This window comes from Phyllobates terribilis, unplaced genomic scaffold, assembly GCF_046119375.1.
Source record: "Phyllobates terribilis strain yellow unplaced genomic scaffold, ASM4611937v1 Scaffold_1__5_contigs__length_1240528914, whole genome shotgun sequence".
Classification (NCBI taxonomy): Eukaryota; Metazoa; Chordata; class Amphibia; order Anura; family Dendrobatidae; genus Phyllobates; species Phyllobates terribilis.
Window position 1 is genome coordinate 301,428,311 of NW_027362761.1, and position 16,726 is coordinate 301,445,036.

Below are 16,726 nucleotides of genomic sequence, written 5' to 3' on the forward strand. Positions count from 1 at the left end.
ATGCCTACTCGTCCAAGTGTCTGTGGTGAAATGCACCCTGTCACACACAGAGTTTCTCAAAGAAGCGGTGATGTTGTGTGCGACATGCTGGTGGAGCGCAGGCACACCTTTCTTTGAGAAGTAGTGCCGACTGGGCATCTGGTACTGGGGCACTGCGACGGACATAAGGTCTCGAAAATCCTCTGTGTCCACCAGGCGGAAAGGCAGCATTTCTGTAGCCAAGAGCTTGCAGATGGTGAAATTCAACCTCTTAGCTTTCTCATGGCTAGGAGGAAATGGTCTTTTACTTGTCCACATCTGAGGGACCGAGGGCTGGCTATTGTGCTTAGACGGGGTTGATAAGGGTGTCCCCGGCAAACTGCCGGTCTGTGAGGAAGATGCAGGCGGACATGTTAGGTTGCCTTGATCCAAAGGTGGTGCTATCGATGTCGGACAGCGCTCAAGACCAGCTGGTGTTACCACCTCCAAAGAAAATGATGACCTGCCAATCACGCTGGCTGTTGCGGGTAAAGAGGTGGCAGGTCTGCGCCCCAAAACAGGTGTGACTGCTGTCCCCCCAGTCACAGAGGATGAAGAGGCCGCGGATGCACAAGATATGGCAGACGGTGGTTGGCCCGGCCGGCTAGGCTGCTTTGTAGCACACTGAGCTTCCCACTGCAACTTATGCTTCATGTCCATGTGCCGGTTCATGCATGAAGTACTCAAACTATGTATTTTTTGGCCTCTACTTAGCTTTTGCTGACAAATGTTACAGATAACACGAGTTGGGTCATCTTTATCGATCTGAAAAAATGCCCAGGCTATGCAAGGCTTAGCACCCATGCGACCTGAAGAGCCACCACGACTTGTGGTGAGAGGCAGAGTTGTGTTTGAGGATGCAGTTGTTGACGTGCTTCCAGTACTACGTCTCTGTCCAGGAAGGCGCAACCTGACCTCGTCGTCACTAGCATCTTCCTCCACCTCCTCTGCTGACCTCATCTCTTGGCTGACTGTGGGTTGACAGTAAGTGGGATCTCCGACCTCATCATCATCACCCTGTGCGTTATCACACCCGTCGTCCTCAGAGCCAACCTGCTCCTGCCCTGACAAAAAACTAAAGTTGTCGCTCCAATCAGGTATTTGAGTCTTATCATCGTCTTCCTCATTGTCTCCACCAACAGGAGTTACAGTTTGGCAATGAGGGTCTACATTATGGTCAGAACCTTCTGCGTCTGGTCCTGGATCCGACTCATAAAGATTCTGGGCATCAGTGCAGATCATTTCCTCGTCTGGATTCACAGAAGCGCTGGAGTCGACCTCTGATTCCCAGGTTATAGTATGAGTAAACAGCTCTGCAGACTCAACCATCTGTTCTACCTCATACTCAGACGGGCAGCTGGAGATTTGGGAGCTGTGAGGAAGCAAGTGCGATTTGGGTGACACCTTTGAGGACTGGAGTATTTGTGATGTTGAAGTTGATGTGGAGGAGAGCCCACTTAAAGGAGCACTTGATATCCGTTGAAGCACCTGCTGTTTTTGTGCCTCATCTGGAATTTGTAGCGATTGGCGTGGCCGTAAGAAAGGGATCTTATCACATTGTCCGCTAAAAGAAGTAGACATTTTAGTTTGGCTGGAAGATGGTCTTTCTTCTGCACCTACCCCACGGACACAACCTTTTTTCCCCTTCCCAACACGCCTATTCCCCTTTCCACCAGCAGCAGGCCTTTTTCCACTCATTTTGGTGGTTAACTAATTCACAACTCTGGAGTTGTTTGCACAAAAAAACAATGGATGGTAACCGAGCAGAGCTGAGTGGCCAAACTGTCGTATTAGGCCAAAACTATTGGCTGGGTTAGATGCAGAAAAAAATTATTTTTAATTTGCAACCTGATGCAGGTCAGTATAGATGGACTAATAGACCAAGTCCCACACACCGCTAGAAGCCCAAATATTTTTTCAGAGCTAGATGCAGAAAATTTTTTTATTCAATTTGCAACCTGATGGAGGTCAGTATAGATGGACTAATAGACCAAGTCCCACACACTGCTAGAAGCCCAAATATTTTTTCAGAGCTAGATGCAGAAAAAAATTATTTTTAATTTGCAACCTGATGCAGGTCAGTATAGATGGACTAATAGACCAAGTCCCACACACCGCTAGAAGCCCAAATATTTTTTCAGAGCTAGATGCAGAAAATTTTTTTATTCAATTTGCAACCTGATGGAGGTCAGTATAGATGGACTAATAGACCAAGTCCCACACACCGCTAGAAGCCCAAATATTTTTTCAGAGCTAGATGCAGAAAAAAATTATATTCAATTTGCAACCTGCTGGAGGTCAGTATAGAAGGACTAATAGAAAAAGTCCCACACACTGCTAGAAGCCCAAATATTTTTTCAGAGCTAAATGAAGAAAAAAATTATTTTTAATTTGCAACCTGATGGAGGTCAGTATAGATGGACTAATAGACCAAGTCCCACACACTGCTAGAAGCCCAAATATTTTTTCAGAGCTAGATGCAGAAAAAAATTATTTTTAATTTGCAACCTGATGGAGGTCAGTATAGATGGACTAATAGACCAAGTCCCACACACTGCTACAAGCCCAAATATTTTTTCAGAGCTAGATGCAGAAAAAAATTATATTCAATTTGCAACCTGCTGGAGGTCAGTATAGAAGGACTAATAGAACAAGTCCCACACACTGCTAGAAGCCCAAATATTTTTTCAGAGCTAAATGAAGAAAAAAATTATTTTTAATTTGCAACCTGATGGAGGTCAGTATAGATGGACTAATAGACCAAGTCCCACACACTGCTAGAAGCCCAAATATTTTTTCAGAGCTAGATGCAGAAAAAAATTATTTTTAATTTGCAACCTGATGGAGGTCAGTATAGATGGACTAATAGACCAAGTCCCACACACCGCTAGAAGCCCAAATATTTTTTCAGAGCTAGATGCAGAAAATTTTTTTATTCAATTTGCAACCTGATGGAGGTCAGTATAGATGGACTAATAGACCAAGTCCCACACACTGCTAGAATCCCAAATATTTTTTCAGAGCTAGATGCAGAAAAAAATTATTTTTAATTTGCAACCTGATGGAGGTCAGTATAGATGGACTAATAGACCAAGTCCCACACACTGCTAGAAGCCCAAATATTTTTTCAGAGCTAGATGCAGAAAAAAATTATTTTTAATTTGCAACCTGATGGAGGTCAGTATAGATGGACTAATAGAACAAGTCCCACACGCTGCTAGAAGCCCAAATATTTTTTCAGAGATAAATGAAGAAAAAAATTATTTTTAATTTGCAACCTGATGGAGGTCAGTATAGATGGACTAATAGACCAAGTCCCACACACTGCTAGAAGCCCAAATATTTTTTCAGAGCTAGATGCAGAAAAAAATTATTTTTAATTTGCAACCTGATGGAGGTCAGTATAGATGGACTAATAGAATGATGCTATGCCCAAAAGATTTTACTTCACTAGGTGCAGTAAAAAAATTGGTATTCTATACACAGGTGGTATATCTTGCAACACAGATAGGCTACTCCACTGACTAACACACTCTGCAATAGGCCAAAAAGGATTAGCTTTGCTAGATTCAGCCAAATGCTGTGAAAAAAACTTGCACAGCACTGGCACAGACCTGCCTGGCAAAAACTGATAGGAACTGATGTAACCTAGTCCTGAAAAGGACTCCAGTTACAATTAGTCTTTACTCCCACAATCTATCTATTTAAGAGCACAGACCTGCTTGATAAAAGTCGTAGGAAATGCTGTAACCTAGTCCTTAAAAGGACTGCAATCACAACTATTCCCTACTCCCAAGCTATCTGTATATTTGTGCGAAAATTGGCTTGAAATTAACAAGGTATAGCGCACACAGCAACAGCGGTGCCGTCTAACACGCAGCTGCAGCAGTGAGAAAATGGTGGCGACGGGGAAAATGGCTTGGTCTTATAGGGCAAGGACATGTGACATACACTGCCAATCACACATGCCCTTGCTTGTGTGAAAAAAAGCACTTCGCTCCGTGTGTGCGCTGCTGATAGGCTGACAGATTGCACGTCCCCACTGCAAATGCGGGAAAGAGAAAAAAAATGGAGATCTTCATTGTTCCTGCAGAGATCCATCCCCTGCCCCTCCCCCCGCCCCGCTGTACACTCAAACTGCGTATTAACATTAATTTTCATCATTACTGAGAAAAAATCCAGTTATGATTTTGGTGCACGAACAGTTATCGAACATAACCTCGAACAGCCGAATTTTTCTCAAATTGTTCGTGTTCGCCGACCGGCTCGAACACCGCCCAAAACAGCTCGAATTTGAGATTGGCGAACAGTTCGAGTAGAACAACGCTCATCTCTAGTTAGATTCTCCAATTGTTGCAGAAGATGTGAAGAATCCCTAACATATAATGGTAACTTTAATACTAAAGGCTGTAGAAAATGGTCAATGTATACACAGGGACGTTCAAATAAGCCACCAATACCTGACACAATTGGTCTCCCCGTGGGGCTCTTCAAGGGATTTGTGCACCTTTGGAAGCATTTAGAACGTAGGAATGGTAGGGTGGTTATTAGTGTTGAGCGAGCACTAAAATGCTCGGGTGCTCGAAGCTCGGGCCGAGCTCGCCATGATACTCGGGTGCTCGACCCGCGCAACGAGCCCAATGTTAGTCTATGGGAGACTCGAGCATTTTTGCGGTGGCACCCCCGGCAGTCTTTTAAAAGCCTAACAAGTGCCCAAAACGATAGTAACAGTGCTCAAATGACATGGGGACAGCATGGGGATCGCCCCAGGAAGCATTTCTGACCCCCAGGTCACTGCTGTCAACAACGTGGTCAGAGGTATTAAGCCACTTTTACGGGCTCACAATAAAACGTTCAAAAACGAAAGTGAAACTTTTTTCCTGTGAAATATGTTAAGGAACATCCTTTCCAGGGAAAAGACTTGTGTATAAGTTAAAATAAATGACCAAAAACAAAAATACTCCTCCACACCTTCGGCTATGTTCACAAGTAGCATTTTTTATGCGTTTTTGCACTTTTGTATTGCTTTCAACTATGACAAATGCATTCACCGGGAAATGTCATTTTAACATTTTACAACCTTATCTGGCCATGTGCTGTGTGACACATGCATAAAGTGCTGAAAAGACATGGGAACAGCATGGGGAAGACCCCTGGAAGCATCTCTGACTCCCAGGTCACTGTCTAAAAGTGTGCCCATCATAAGTGATCCTTTCCGCATCAGAAGATGCAGACTTGCAACTATCCCCATGCAAGTTCTAGTCCCAGGGCTGTGTTCAATTGTACCTCCCCCATTCCTTGCAATACAAGCGCAAGTATGCAGCCTGCCACCCACCCACCCCCAGGCTGCAACACCATACTGCTTGCTTGCTTGTACTTGAAATTGGGCCTTTTAGGCATGTGGAGGCGGAATCTGGCCACCACGTCATGGCTGTGTAGGCGGCCTGGAATCCATACTCAATTCCCAGCCGCCCGGCGGCTGGGTGTCCATACTCGGTCCCCAGCCGCCCCGCGGCCGGGTGTACACACACGGTCCCCAGCCGCCTGGGGGCAGCCGAGTGTCCATAAACGGTCCCCAGCCGCCCCTATTTCTCCTTGGAACATCCCCCCACACACTTTTCTTAGCCCGGCCTGCTTTAGGCAGCATTGGACGAGCCCACCAGAGAACCAGACTCCTCCGGTGGGCCCTGACTTCTCCATCGGTGGAGTTGAGAGTGCCAAGGTGAGGAGCATGATGATGATGACAGAAGTTAGCATCTGCTATGTTTTCTTTTAATGCAAGTGTAAGTGTGCAGCCTGCCACCCACCCACCCCCAGACTGCAATTCCATACTGCTAGCTTGCACTTGAAATGGGGCCTTTTAGTTTGGAGGAGGCCGAAGCTGGCCACTACCTCATGGCTGCTTAGGCAGCGAGGTATCCATACTCAGTCCCCAGCCGCCCCTATTTGTCCTGGTGTGCCTTATACATAAGATTAAGCGCGTATACCAAAACATTACCTGTGCCCTCCCCAGTGCATTTAGTGGGAAGGAGAGCCTATTCTGCTGTAGTGTGTGCATGCCAAACCAATGTCCATGGTACATGCGAAGATGCCTCCCACCTTGCACCTGTCATTGCAGACTTGCGACTATCCCCATTCAAGTCCTTGTCCCAGGGCAGTGTTCAATTGTACCTCTCCCATTCCTTGCAATGCAAGCGCAAGTATGCAGCCTGCCACCCACCCACCCCCAGGCTGCAATACCATACTGCTTGCTTGCACTTTAAATTGGGCCTTTTAGGCATGTGGAGGCGGAATCTGGCCACCACGCCATGGCTGTGTCGGTGGCCTGGTATCCATACTCAGTCCCCAGCCGCCTGGTGGCCAGGTGTCCCCGCTTGCTCCCCAGCCTCCAGGGGGTGGCCGGGTGTCCATACTCGGTCCCCAGCCACCCCTATTTGTCCCGGTAACCTTTCCCACACTTTTCTTAGCCAGGCCTGCTTTAGGGCAGCATTGGCCGAGCCCACCGGACTATCAGACTCCTCCGGTGGGCCCTGGCTTCTCCATCAGGGGAGTTGAGAGTGCCAAGGTGAGGAGCATGATGAGGATGATAGAAGTGAGCATCTGCTTTGTTTTGTTGTAATGCAAGCGCATGTATGTAGTAGCGGCTAGGCCGGAGGTGGTCAGCGTTTTGGCGCATATCCTACCTCCTCCGAGGATTGCTGGATGTTTTCCTGCTACTATCCAAGTTCTATGACTCCCGTTAAAACAAAGCTTCAGGTGATAAATGATGGATGAGGTAGTGGCAAAGGAGAAAGAGCAGGAGGAACAGGGACCAATCACATCAATATCAGGCCAGTCAACCAGATATGTCTTGTAGGATATGTTTCTGTAACAAAAGGAGTGGTTCGGCTACACAGTTATAGGGCATACAGTGAGTGCAATGCCTACCAAAAATTTCGAGGCACTCCAATGCCCCTTGGAAATGACATGGAGGTCAGAGGGCGTTAACTAAACCTTTTTTTCCATTTATAGCAACTGGGTCTCCTGTGCACTGTTGGCCTAAGCAGTGAATGGAAGGCTTTCCAAAAATTATGAGGAACTGCAATGCCCCTTACAAGAGCCATGTGTGGCACCCCAGGGGTCTGGTCACCACAGTAATAGAAATGTTACGTCGGAGAGCAAGTGGGAGGTTTCCTGGTCAGGATCCCTTAAACATGCAACATCCTCCTGCTCCAGTCCTAGGAGGGGAGAATTCTGCCCTTATAAACTGGACGTGGGGCGGGGTTGATTGAGTCATAGAACAGAGAACAGTCAGAGTCAGAATGAGAGCAAGGGAAAGTAACAGCAAGGAGCTCTGTAGGAGCTAGGAGCTAAAGACCAGGGGATGGAAGGTGAGCAGAGCTCGCCCTGGCAGAAGACAATAGGAACCGGACACAGGAGTCCGAGGCTGTGAGGACTTATATATCCAGCAGCAGAAACCAGCCGGCAGGGGATTTCAGGTCCTCCGGCCATAGAAGCCCGGAGGCTCAGTCACAAGCAAGGGATCAGCACCGCCGTCGTGGAGCGGAGGCTAACAGAAGGCCCCAAGTCACCAGCCATACGGGTGAGCACTACACGGTACACTCAGGGACGTGGGCTACTTCTACCCGCTTACAGCAAGGTAGCCAGGAAGAGTGCAGACAGACGGGGAGGCCTACAACTCCACCTGGCCAGGGGAACTCCTGCTTGCTCACAGACTGACCAGGCCTCTTATGCTAGCCAGTACTCCTGGGAGGGTCTACCTTGTAATCATCAGTAAAGACCCTGAACTGCACTGCAAAGACTCTGAGTCGTTCCTGCTGCGCTCGTGCACCATCACCCCCATCATCCACACTCACTGCCCTTAGGCTATACTCCTCCCGTGGGGAGTTATCCCCTTCTCTGCTGCGCACACAACACCAGCATCAGTGGTCTGCCTCACAGCGGTGGTACTCCCTGACCGCAATCCATGGGTGGCGCAGTCGGACAATTAACCTCAAAACCTAAGAAAGACTGCCACTGGTTTGACCAGCCTGAGCCACGGGATCGGGTCACCGCCACGGAGACTACAGACTAGAGATGAGCGTTGTTCTACTCGAACTGTTCGCCAATCTCAAATTCGAGCTGTTTTGGGCGGTGTTCGAGCCGGTCGGCGAACACGAACAATTTGAGAAAAATTCGGCTGTTCGAGGTTATGTTCGATAACTGTTCGTGCACCAAAATCATAACTGGATTTTTTCTCAGTAATGATGAAAATTAATGTTAATACGCAGTTTGAGTGTACAGCGGGGCGGGGGGAGGGGCAGGGGATGGACAATGAAGATCTCCATTTTTTTTTCTCTTTCCCGCATTTGCAGTGGGGAGGTGCAATCTGTCAGCCTATCAGCAGCGCACACACGGAGCGAAGTGCTTTTTTTCACACAAGCAAGGGCATGTGTGATTGGCAGTGTATGTCACATGTCCTTGCCCTATAAGACCAAGCCATTTTCCCCGTCGTCACCATTTTCTCACTGCTGCAGCTGCGTGTTAGACGGCACCGCTGTTGCTGTGTGCGCTATACCTTGTTAATTTCAAGCCAATTTTTCGCACAAATATACAGATAGCTTGGGAGTAGGGAATAGTTGTGATTGCAGTCCTTTTAAGGACTAGGTTACAGCATTTCCTACGACTTTTATCAGGCAGGTCTGTGCTCTTAAATAGATAGATTGTGGGAGTAAAGACTAATTGTAATTGGAGTCCTTTTCAGGACTAGGTTACATCAGTTCCTATCAGTTTTTGCCAGGCAGGTCTGTGCCAGTGCTGTGCAAGTTTTTTTCACAGCATTTGGCTGAATCTAGCAAAGCTAATCCTTTTTGGCCTATTGCAGAGTGTGTTAGTCAGTGGAGTAGCCTATCTGTGTTGCAAGATATACCACCTGTGTATAGAATACCAATTTTTTTACTGCACCTAGTGAAGTAAAATCTTTTGGGCATAGCATCATTCTATTAGTCCATCTATACTGACCTCCATCAGGTTGCAAACTGAATATAATTTTTTTCTGCATCTAGCTCTGAAAAAATATTTGGGCTTCTAGCAGTGTGTGGGACTTGGTCTATTAGTCCATCTATACTGACCTCCATCAGGTTGCAAATTAAAAATAATTTTTTTCTTCATTTAGCTCTGAAAAAATATTTGGGCTTCTAGCAGTGTGTGGGACTTGTTCTATTAGTCCTTCTATACTGACCTCCAGCAGTTTGCAAATTGAATATAATTTTTTTCTGCATCTAGCTCTGAAAAAATATTTGGGCTTCTAGCGGTGTGTGGGACTTGGTCTATTAGTCCATCTATACTGACCTCCATCAGGTTGCAAATTAAAAATAATTTTTTTCTGCATCTAGCTCTGAAAAAATATTTGGGCTTCTAGCAGTGTGTGGGACTTGGTCTATTAGTCCATCTATACTGACCTCCATCAGGTTGCAAATTAAAAATAATTTTTTTCTTCATTTATCTCTGAAAACATATTTGGGCTTCTAGCAGCGTGTGGGACTTGTTCTATTAGTCCATCTATACTGACCTCCATCAGGTTGCAAATTAAAAATAATTTTTTTCTGCATCTAGCTCTGAAAAAATATTTGGGCTTCTAGCAGTGTGTGGGACTTGGTCTATTAGTCCATCTATACTGACCTCCATCAGGTTGCAAATTAAAAATAATTTTTTTCTGCATCTAGCTCTGAAAAAATATTTGGGCTTCTAGCAGTGTGTGGGACTTGGTCTATTAGTCCATCTATACTGACCTCCATCAGGTTGCAAATTGAATAAAAAAAATTTCTGCATCTAGCTCTGAAAAAATATTTGGGCTTCTAGCGGTGTGTGGGACTTGGTCTATTAGTCCATCTATACTGACCTCCATCAGGTTGCAAATTAAAAATAATTTTTTTCTGCATCTAGCTCTGAAAAAATATTTGGGCTTCTAGCAGTGTGTGGGACTTGGTCTATTAGTCCATCTATACTGACCTCCATCAGGTTGCAAATTAAAAATAATTTTTTTCTGCATCTAGCTCTGAAAAAATATTTGGGCTTCTAGCAGTGTGTGGGACTTGGTCTATTAGTCCATCTATACTGACCTCCATCAGGTTGCAAATTAAAAATAATTTTTTTCTTCATTTAGCTCTGAAAAAATATTTGGGCTTCTAGCAGTGTGTGGGACTTGTTCTATTAGTCCTTCTATACTGACCTCCAGCAGGTTCCAAATTGAATATAATTTTTTTCTGCATCTAGCTCTGAAAAAATATTTGGGCTTCTAGCGGTGTGTGGGACTTGGTCTATTAGTCCATCTATACTGACCTCCATCAGGTTGCAAATTAAAAATAATTTTTTTCTGCATCTAGCTCTGAAAAAATTATTGGGCTTCTAGCGGTGTGTGGGACTTGGTCTATTAGTCCATCTATACTGACCTCCATCAGGTTGCAAATTAAAAATAATTTTTTTCTGCATCTAGCTCTGAAAAAATATTTGGGCTTCTAGCAGTGTGTGGGACTTGGTCTATTAGTCCATCTATACTGACCTCCATCAGGTTGCAAATTGAATAAAAAAAATTTCTGCATCTAGCTCTGAAAAAATATTTGGGCTTCTAGCGGTGTGTGGGACTTGGTCTATTAGTCCATCTATACTGACCTCCATCAGGTTGCAAATTAAAAATATTTTTTTTCTGCATCTAACCCAGCCAATAGTTTTGGCCTAATACCACAGTTTGGCCACTCAGCTTTGCTCGGTTACCATCCATTGTTTTTTTGTGCAAACAACTCCAGAGTTGTGAATTAGTTAACCACCAAAATGAGTGGAAAAAGGCCTGCTGCTGGTGGAAAGGGGAATAGGCGTGTTGGGAAGGGGAAAAAAGGTTGTGTCCGTGGGGTAGGTGCAGAAGAAAGACCATCTTCCAGCCAAACTAAAATGTCTACTTCTTTTAGCGGACAATGTGATAAGATCCCTTTCTTACGGCCACGCCAATCGCTACAAATTCCAGATGAGGCACAAAAACAGCAGGTGCTTCAACGGATATCAAGTGCTCCTTTAAGTGGGCTCTCCTCCACATCAACTTCAACATCACAAATACTCCAGTCCTCAAAGGTGTCACCCAAATCGCACTTGCTTCCTCACAGCTCCCAAATCTCCAGCTGCCCGTCTGAGTATGAGGTAGAACAGATGGTTGAGTCTGCAGAGCTGTTTACTCATACTATAGCCTGGGAATCAGAGGTCGACTCCAGCGCTTCTGTGAATCCAGACGAGGAAATGATCTGCACTGATGCCCAGAATCTTTATGAGTCGGATCCAGGACCAGACGCAGAAGGTTCTGACCATAATGTAGACCCTCATTCCCAAACTGTAACTCCTGTTGGTGGAGACAATGAGGAAGACGATGATAAGACTCAAATACCTGATTGGAGCGACAACTTTAGTTTTTTGTCAGGGCAGGAACAGGTTGGCTCTGAGGACGACGGGTGTGATAACGCACAGGGTGATGATGATGAGGTCGGAGATCCCACTTACTGTCAACCCACAGTCAGCCAAGAGATGAGGTCAGCAGAGGAGGTGGAGGAAGATGCTAATGACGACGAGGTCAGGTTGCGCCTTCCTGGACAGAGACGTAGTACTGGAAGCACGTCAACAACTGCATCCTCAAACACAACTCTGCCTCTCACCACAAGTCGTGGTGGCTCTTCAGGTCGCATGGGTGCTAAGCCTTGCATAGCCTGGGCATTTTTTCAGATCGATAAAGATGACCCAACTCGTGTTATCTGTAACATTTGTCAGCAAAAGCTAAGTAGAGGCCAAAAAATACATAGTTTGAGTACTTCATGCATGAACCGGCACATGGACATGAAGCATAAGTTGCAGTGGGAAGCTCAGTGTGCTACAATGCGGTCTAGCCGGCCGGGCCAACCACCGTCTGCCATATCTTGTGCATCCGCGGCCTCTTCATCCTCTGTGACTGGGGGGACAGCAGTCACACCTGTTTTGGGGCGCAGACCTGCCACCTCTTTACCCGCAACAGCCAGCGTGATTGGCAGGTCATCATTTTCTTTGGAGGTGGTAACACCAGCTGGTCTTGAGCGCTGTCCGACATCGATAGCACCACCTTTGGATCAAGGCAACCTAACATGTCCGCCTGCATCTTCCTCACAGACCGGCAGTTTGCCGGGGACACCCTTATCAACCCCGTCTAAGCACAATAGCCAGCCCTCGGTCCCTCAGATGTGGACAAGTAAAAGACCATTTCCTCCTAGCCATGAGAAAGCTAAGAGGTTGAATTTCACCATCTGCAAGCTCTTGGCTACAGAAATGCTGCCTTTCCGCCTGGTGGACACAGAGGATTTTCGAGACCTTATGTCCGTCGCAGTGCCCCAGTACCAGATGCCCAGTCGGCACTACTTCTCAAAGAAAGGTGTGCCTGCGCTCCACCAGCATGTCGCACACAACATCACCGCTTCTTTGAGAAACTCTGTGTGTGACAGGGTGCATTTCACCACAGACACTTGGACGAGTAGGCATGGACAGAGGCGTTACATGTCGCTGACTGGGCACTGGGTAACTATGGTAACAGCAGGACAAGGGGCTGCTGTCCAAGTCTTGCCGTCCCCACGAGTTGTGCGTCAATCCTCTTTATGTCATTTTTCCTCCACTGCTTCTGCCTCCTCAACCTCCTCTCGGTCTTCCACCTGCACCCAAAGCCTGTCTGGTCATGCCACAAGCTTTCTAACTGCGCAGAAGGGATCCTGCACACCTCCTTACTATGCTGGCAGTAGGGCTCAACGTCATCAGGCGGTTTTTACATTGAAATGTCTGGGAAATGTGAGTCACACAGCTGAGGAGTTGTGGTCAGCTCTGGAGAACCAATTTCATGAATGGTTGTCTCCACTGGACCTGAAACCAGGGAAGGCCGTGTGCGACAATGCTGCAAACCTGGGTGCGGCCCTTCGCCGGGGCAATGTCACACACGTGCCTTGTATGGCTCACGTGTTGAACCTGGTTGTCCAGCAATTTTTAGCCCACTATCCCAGACTAGATGGCCTTCTGCAGAGGGCACGGTCGCTGTGTGCTCAATTCCGCCGTTCGCATCCCGCAGCTCAGCGACTTACATCTCTACAGAAGTCGTTGGGCCTGCCACTTCACCGGCTAAAATGCGATGTGCCTACCCGGTGGAATTCAACTCTGCACATGTTGCAGCGACTGTGGCAGCACCGACAAGCCCTGGTGCAATACGTTCTGACGTATAGCCTGGGCCAACGAGATTCAGAGGTGGGGCAAATCACGCTGGAGGAGTGGTCTCAGATCAGGGACCTATGCACCCTTCTGCACAGTTTTGAAATGGCGACGAAGATGTTTAGTGCTGACGATGCCATTATCAGCATGACTATTTCGGTGATTTACATGCTGGAGCACATGTTAAACAGAATTCGGAGTCAGGTGGTGGCACAAGAGGAGGTGGAGGAAGTAGAGGAGGAGGAGTTGTATGCGGAAGGGCTAACATCTGCAAGGTCCAGACGGTCGGCAGCACCAGGGCGGCAGGCATGTGAGGGTGGGGGAGATGATTTTACCAGGGCGCATGGTAGCAGCGAAACTAGTGAGGAAGGTGCAGGAGCCCAGGAAGAAGTGGAGGACGAACTGATGGAAGACTCATCAGATGAGGGAGACCTTGATCACATTTCTGTTGTGCGAGGTTGGGGGGAGAGGACAGAGGAAGGAAGCATGATTGTTACCTCGCCACCAACACAACAGGGACTTGGTGCTCCTGGATGCGCAACACACATGAGTGCCTTCTTGCTGCACTACCTGCAACATGACCCTCGAATTGTGAGAATTAGAAATAATCCTGACTACTGGGTTGCCACACTGTTAGATCCCCGGTACAAAAGTAAATTTGCAGAAATTATTCCTGCCATAGAAAGGGATGCACGCATGCAGGAGTATCAGCAGAGACTGTTGCAGAATCTTACATGTGCTTTTCCACAAAATACCAGTGGTGCACGTAGTGAATCTCACAGTTCCAACTTGCCAACCGTGGTCTGTATGGAATTGTTCAATAAAGGGCCCAAAATTAAGATAACATAGATGGGAGAGGTCTCTATGAATAGGAATTCCTAAGTATTTGATACCCTGTGAGAGCCAGGCAAAGGGAAAGTTGGACTGGATGGAATCCTATATGGATTTAGGGAGGGAGACATCGAGGGCCTCAGACTTCGCTGCATTGATTTTAAAATTTTACCATGTAACAAAGTGATCTATTTCAGCCATAACAGCAGGGATGGATATATGTGATTGAGTGATATATACTAGGACATCATCAGCAAATAGAGAGCACTTGTACTCGGTGCCTCCCACCTCAATCCACCTAATATTGGGGTTATGGCGAATTGATGAGAGCAGGTGCTCCGTCACTAGGATGTATAAGAGAGGGGACAGAGGACATCCCTGCCTTGTCCCATTGGTGATTGTGAAAGGTGATGAAAATGTTCTGACGCACCCCCTGGGCCTTGGGACACCCGGAGCCGGACCCTTTTTGGTGGATGCTGGTGGTTGTAGTCTTCGTGGCGGCGATCCGGTTCCGTGGCTCAGGGCGGTCAAACCAGTGGCGGAACTATTTATGTGGTTTTGATGTTTAAATGTCCATCTACGCCACCCGTGGATTGCGGTCAGAGTGAACCGCCGCTACAGGGCAGACCGCTAAGGCTGGTGTTGTGGGTGCAGCAGAGCGTAGCATAACTCCCCACGGGAGGAGTATAGCCTCAGGGCAGTGTATGCGGAGGATGGGGGTGATGGTGCAGGGCAGCAGCAGTAACGACACGGAGTCAGTGATGCAGTTCAGGGCCTTTACTCACAGTTCTTATTATCCAGACCACGTCTGCAGGTAACGGCTGCCCACGTCGTACTGTGCTCACCAGGTGAGGGGCTCAGACAACTCCCAGATAACTTTGGAGCGCTTCACAGGACCCCCTTTGTGTGTCCTTTGTCTGGCCTTTCTTACCAACACTTCTGTCCGGCTGCCTCGGGCCTCCTCTTGGTAAACTTGGCGCCAGTTTCCCTGACCCTATGTGGTGCCTTCCTAGCGGGTGGAGCAAGGGGCTGCGCCACATAAAATGTCAGAGCCTCCGGTTTCTAGCTGAGGGTCGTTTCCTGCCTCCACTAGTTCGGGGACCGGTCTCCCCCTTTGGCCTGACCCCTCCACGCAGGTGGATTCGGGCGTGCGGTGGCGACTCGCCCGTCCGCACCCCTGGGATCCCTTCATTCCTCGTTCCTGGAGCCTTCTCCGCTCCTCTTCCTTCCTTCTCCCTCTTGCAGGCCTGGGCCTCTGTTACTAGGCCCGCCTCCGGAGCATCGCTCATGCAGAGCCCCTGCTCCCTGCCACTTCTGCTCAGACTTCTCTGCACTGAACTAAGATGGTGCCCACCTTTTATACTCCCTTCTCAATGCACCCAGGAACTTCTTCCTCCCTGCTCCTGCACTGCAGGGTTCCCCTTCCTCAGTGTTCACTCCCCCCACTCCAGCCAGGGACAGGGACTGTCGTGCCCATCTCAGGGGCATATTGGTCGCCCTGCCCCACGGCAATGTGGTGTAATGCATGCAGGTGTCGGGTCCTGATCCACACTCCATCCTTATCTGAGAGTGAGATATCACACCTCTGGGTGAGGTGCAATACGTCTGTAGCAACCGAGCCCTCGGTGCTACAGTTCCATTTATCTTCAGCCTAGGTGACGTATTGTGATACAGGGCCGTGATTTTGGCTATAAAAGGGTCCCCTAGACCCCTACCCCAAGCTTTTTAAGAGAATCATATATGGCGTGCCAGGAGACTCTATGGAATGCTTTCTCAGCATCCAACGAGAGTATCTACTTACAAATTTTTAACTGCATCTAGCCCAGGAAATACTTTGTGCCTAGTAGCAGTGTCTGCTAGTCAGCGGATTATCCCGGCTGTTAAGCAAGCTACACCACCTGTAGTTTGGACACTTAATTTTTTCAAAGGAAATGCTTCGGGACCACGGGATACTTAGTGAAGAGCATCAGGAGGCACCCCAAGGCATAGGGGCTGGGACTGGCACTAGGATGCCTTGCGGTGGACAGCCGAGCTCGATCCTTATAAAAGCTTTTTAACTGCAGCAGCTTTAGTGGACGCTACTGGAGCTGGAATTACGCGGCTGCTGGCATGAGACTTGCCCTCCAATAGATCCTTGTAAATGGATTTAAAGTGTATTCATTCAAATTAGAGGGACAATTTAAATTAAAAAGCTTAGAGCTGCCTCCACCACAGGGGGGCTCTCTCGACCCACCAGCGGACAGGCACCAGTATTGGGAGAGGGGGGCTGGCCGTCAGGGTTCACCGCGGCTCTGGCACAAACCCGGCGACACGGAGGTGGCACGGGCAGGAGCGGACTGGCCGTCTCGGCTTCTCACTTTTTGGATTTTAGAAGGGCATGACATGCCTATATCTGTGTCTCCCCCTCCTTTTACTCCTCCACCTCTTTTCTTTTCGCATGACTATATGTACTTGTCACTTTTCCATGTGTTAGTTGTGTCTTCTGAGCAGTTTGTCAGCTTTTGGACACCTTTGAAGGTGTTTTCTATGTGTTTCTATGTGTTTTTGTTTGCCTGCCATTGGTTTTAACGGTGTTCGAAGGTGTTCGACGAACAGTTCGACGAACAGTTCGGCGAACACACGGGTGTTCGACGAACCGAAC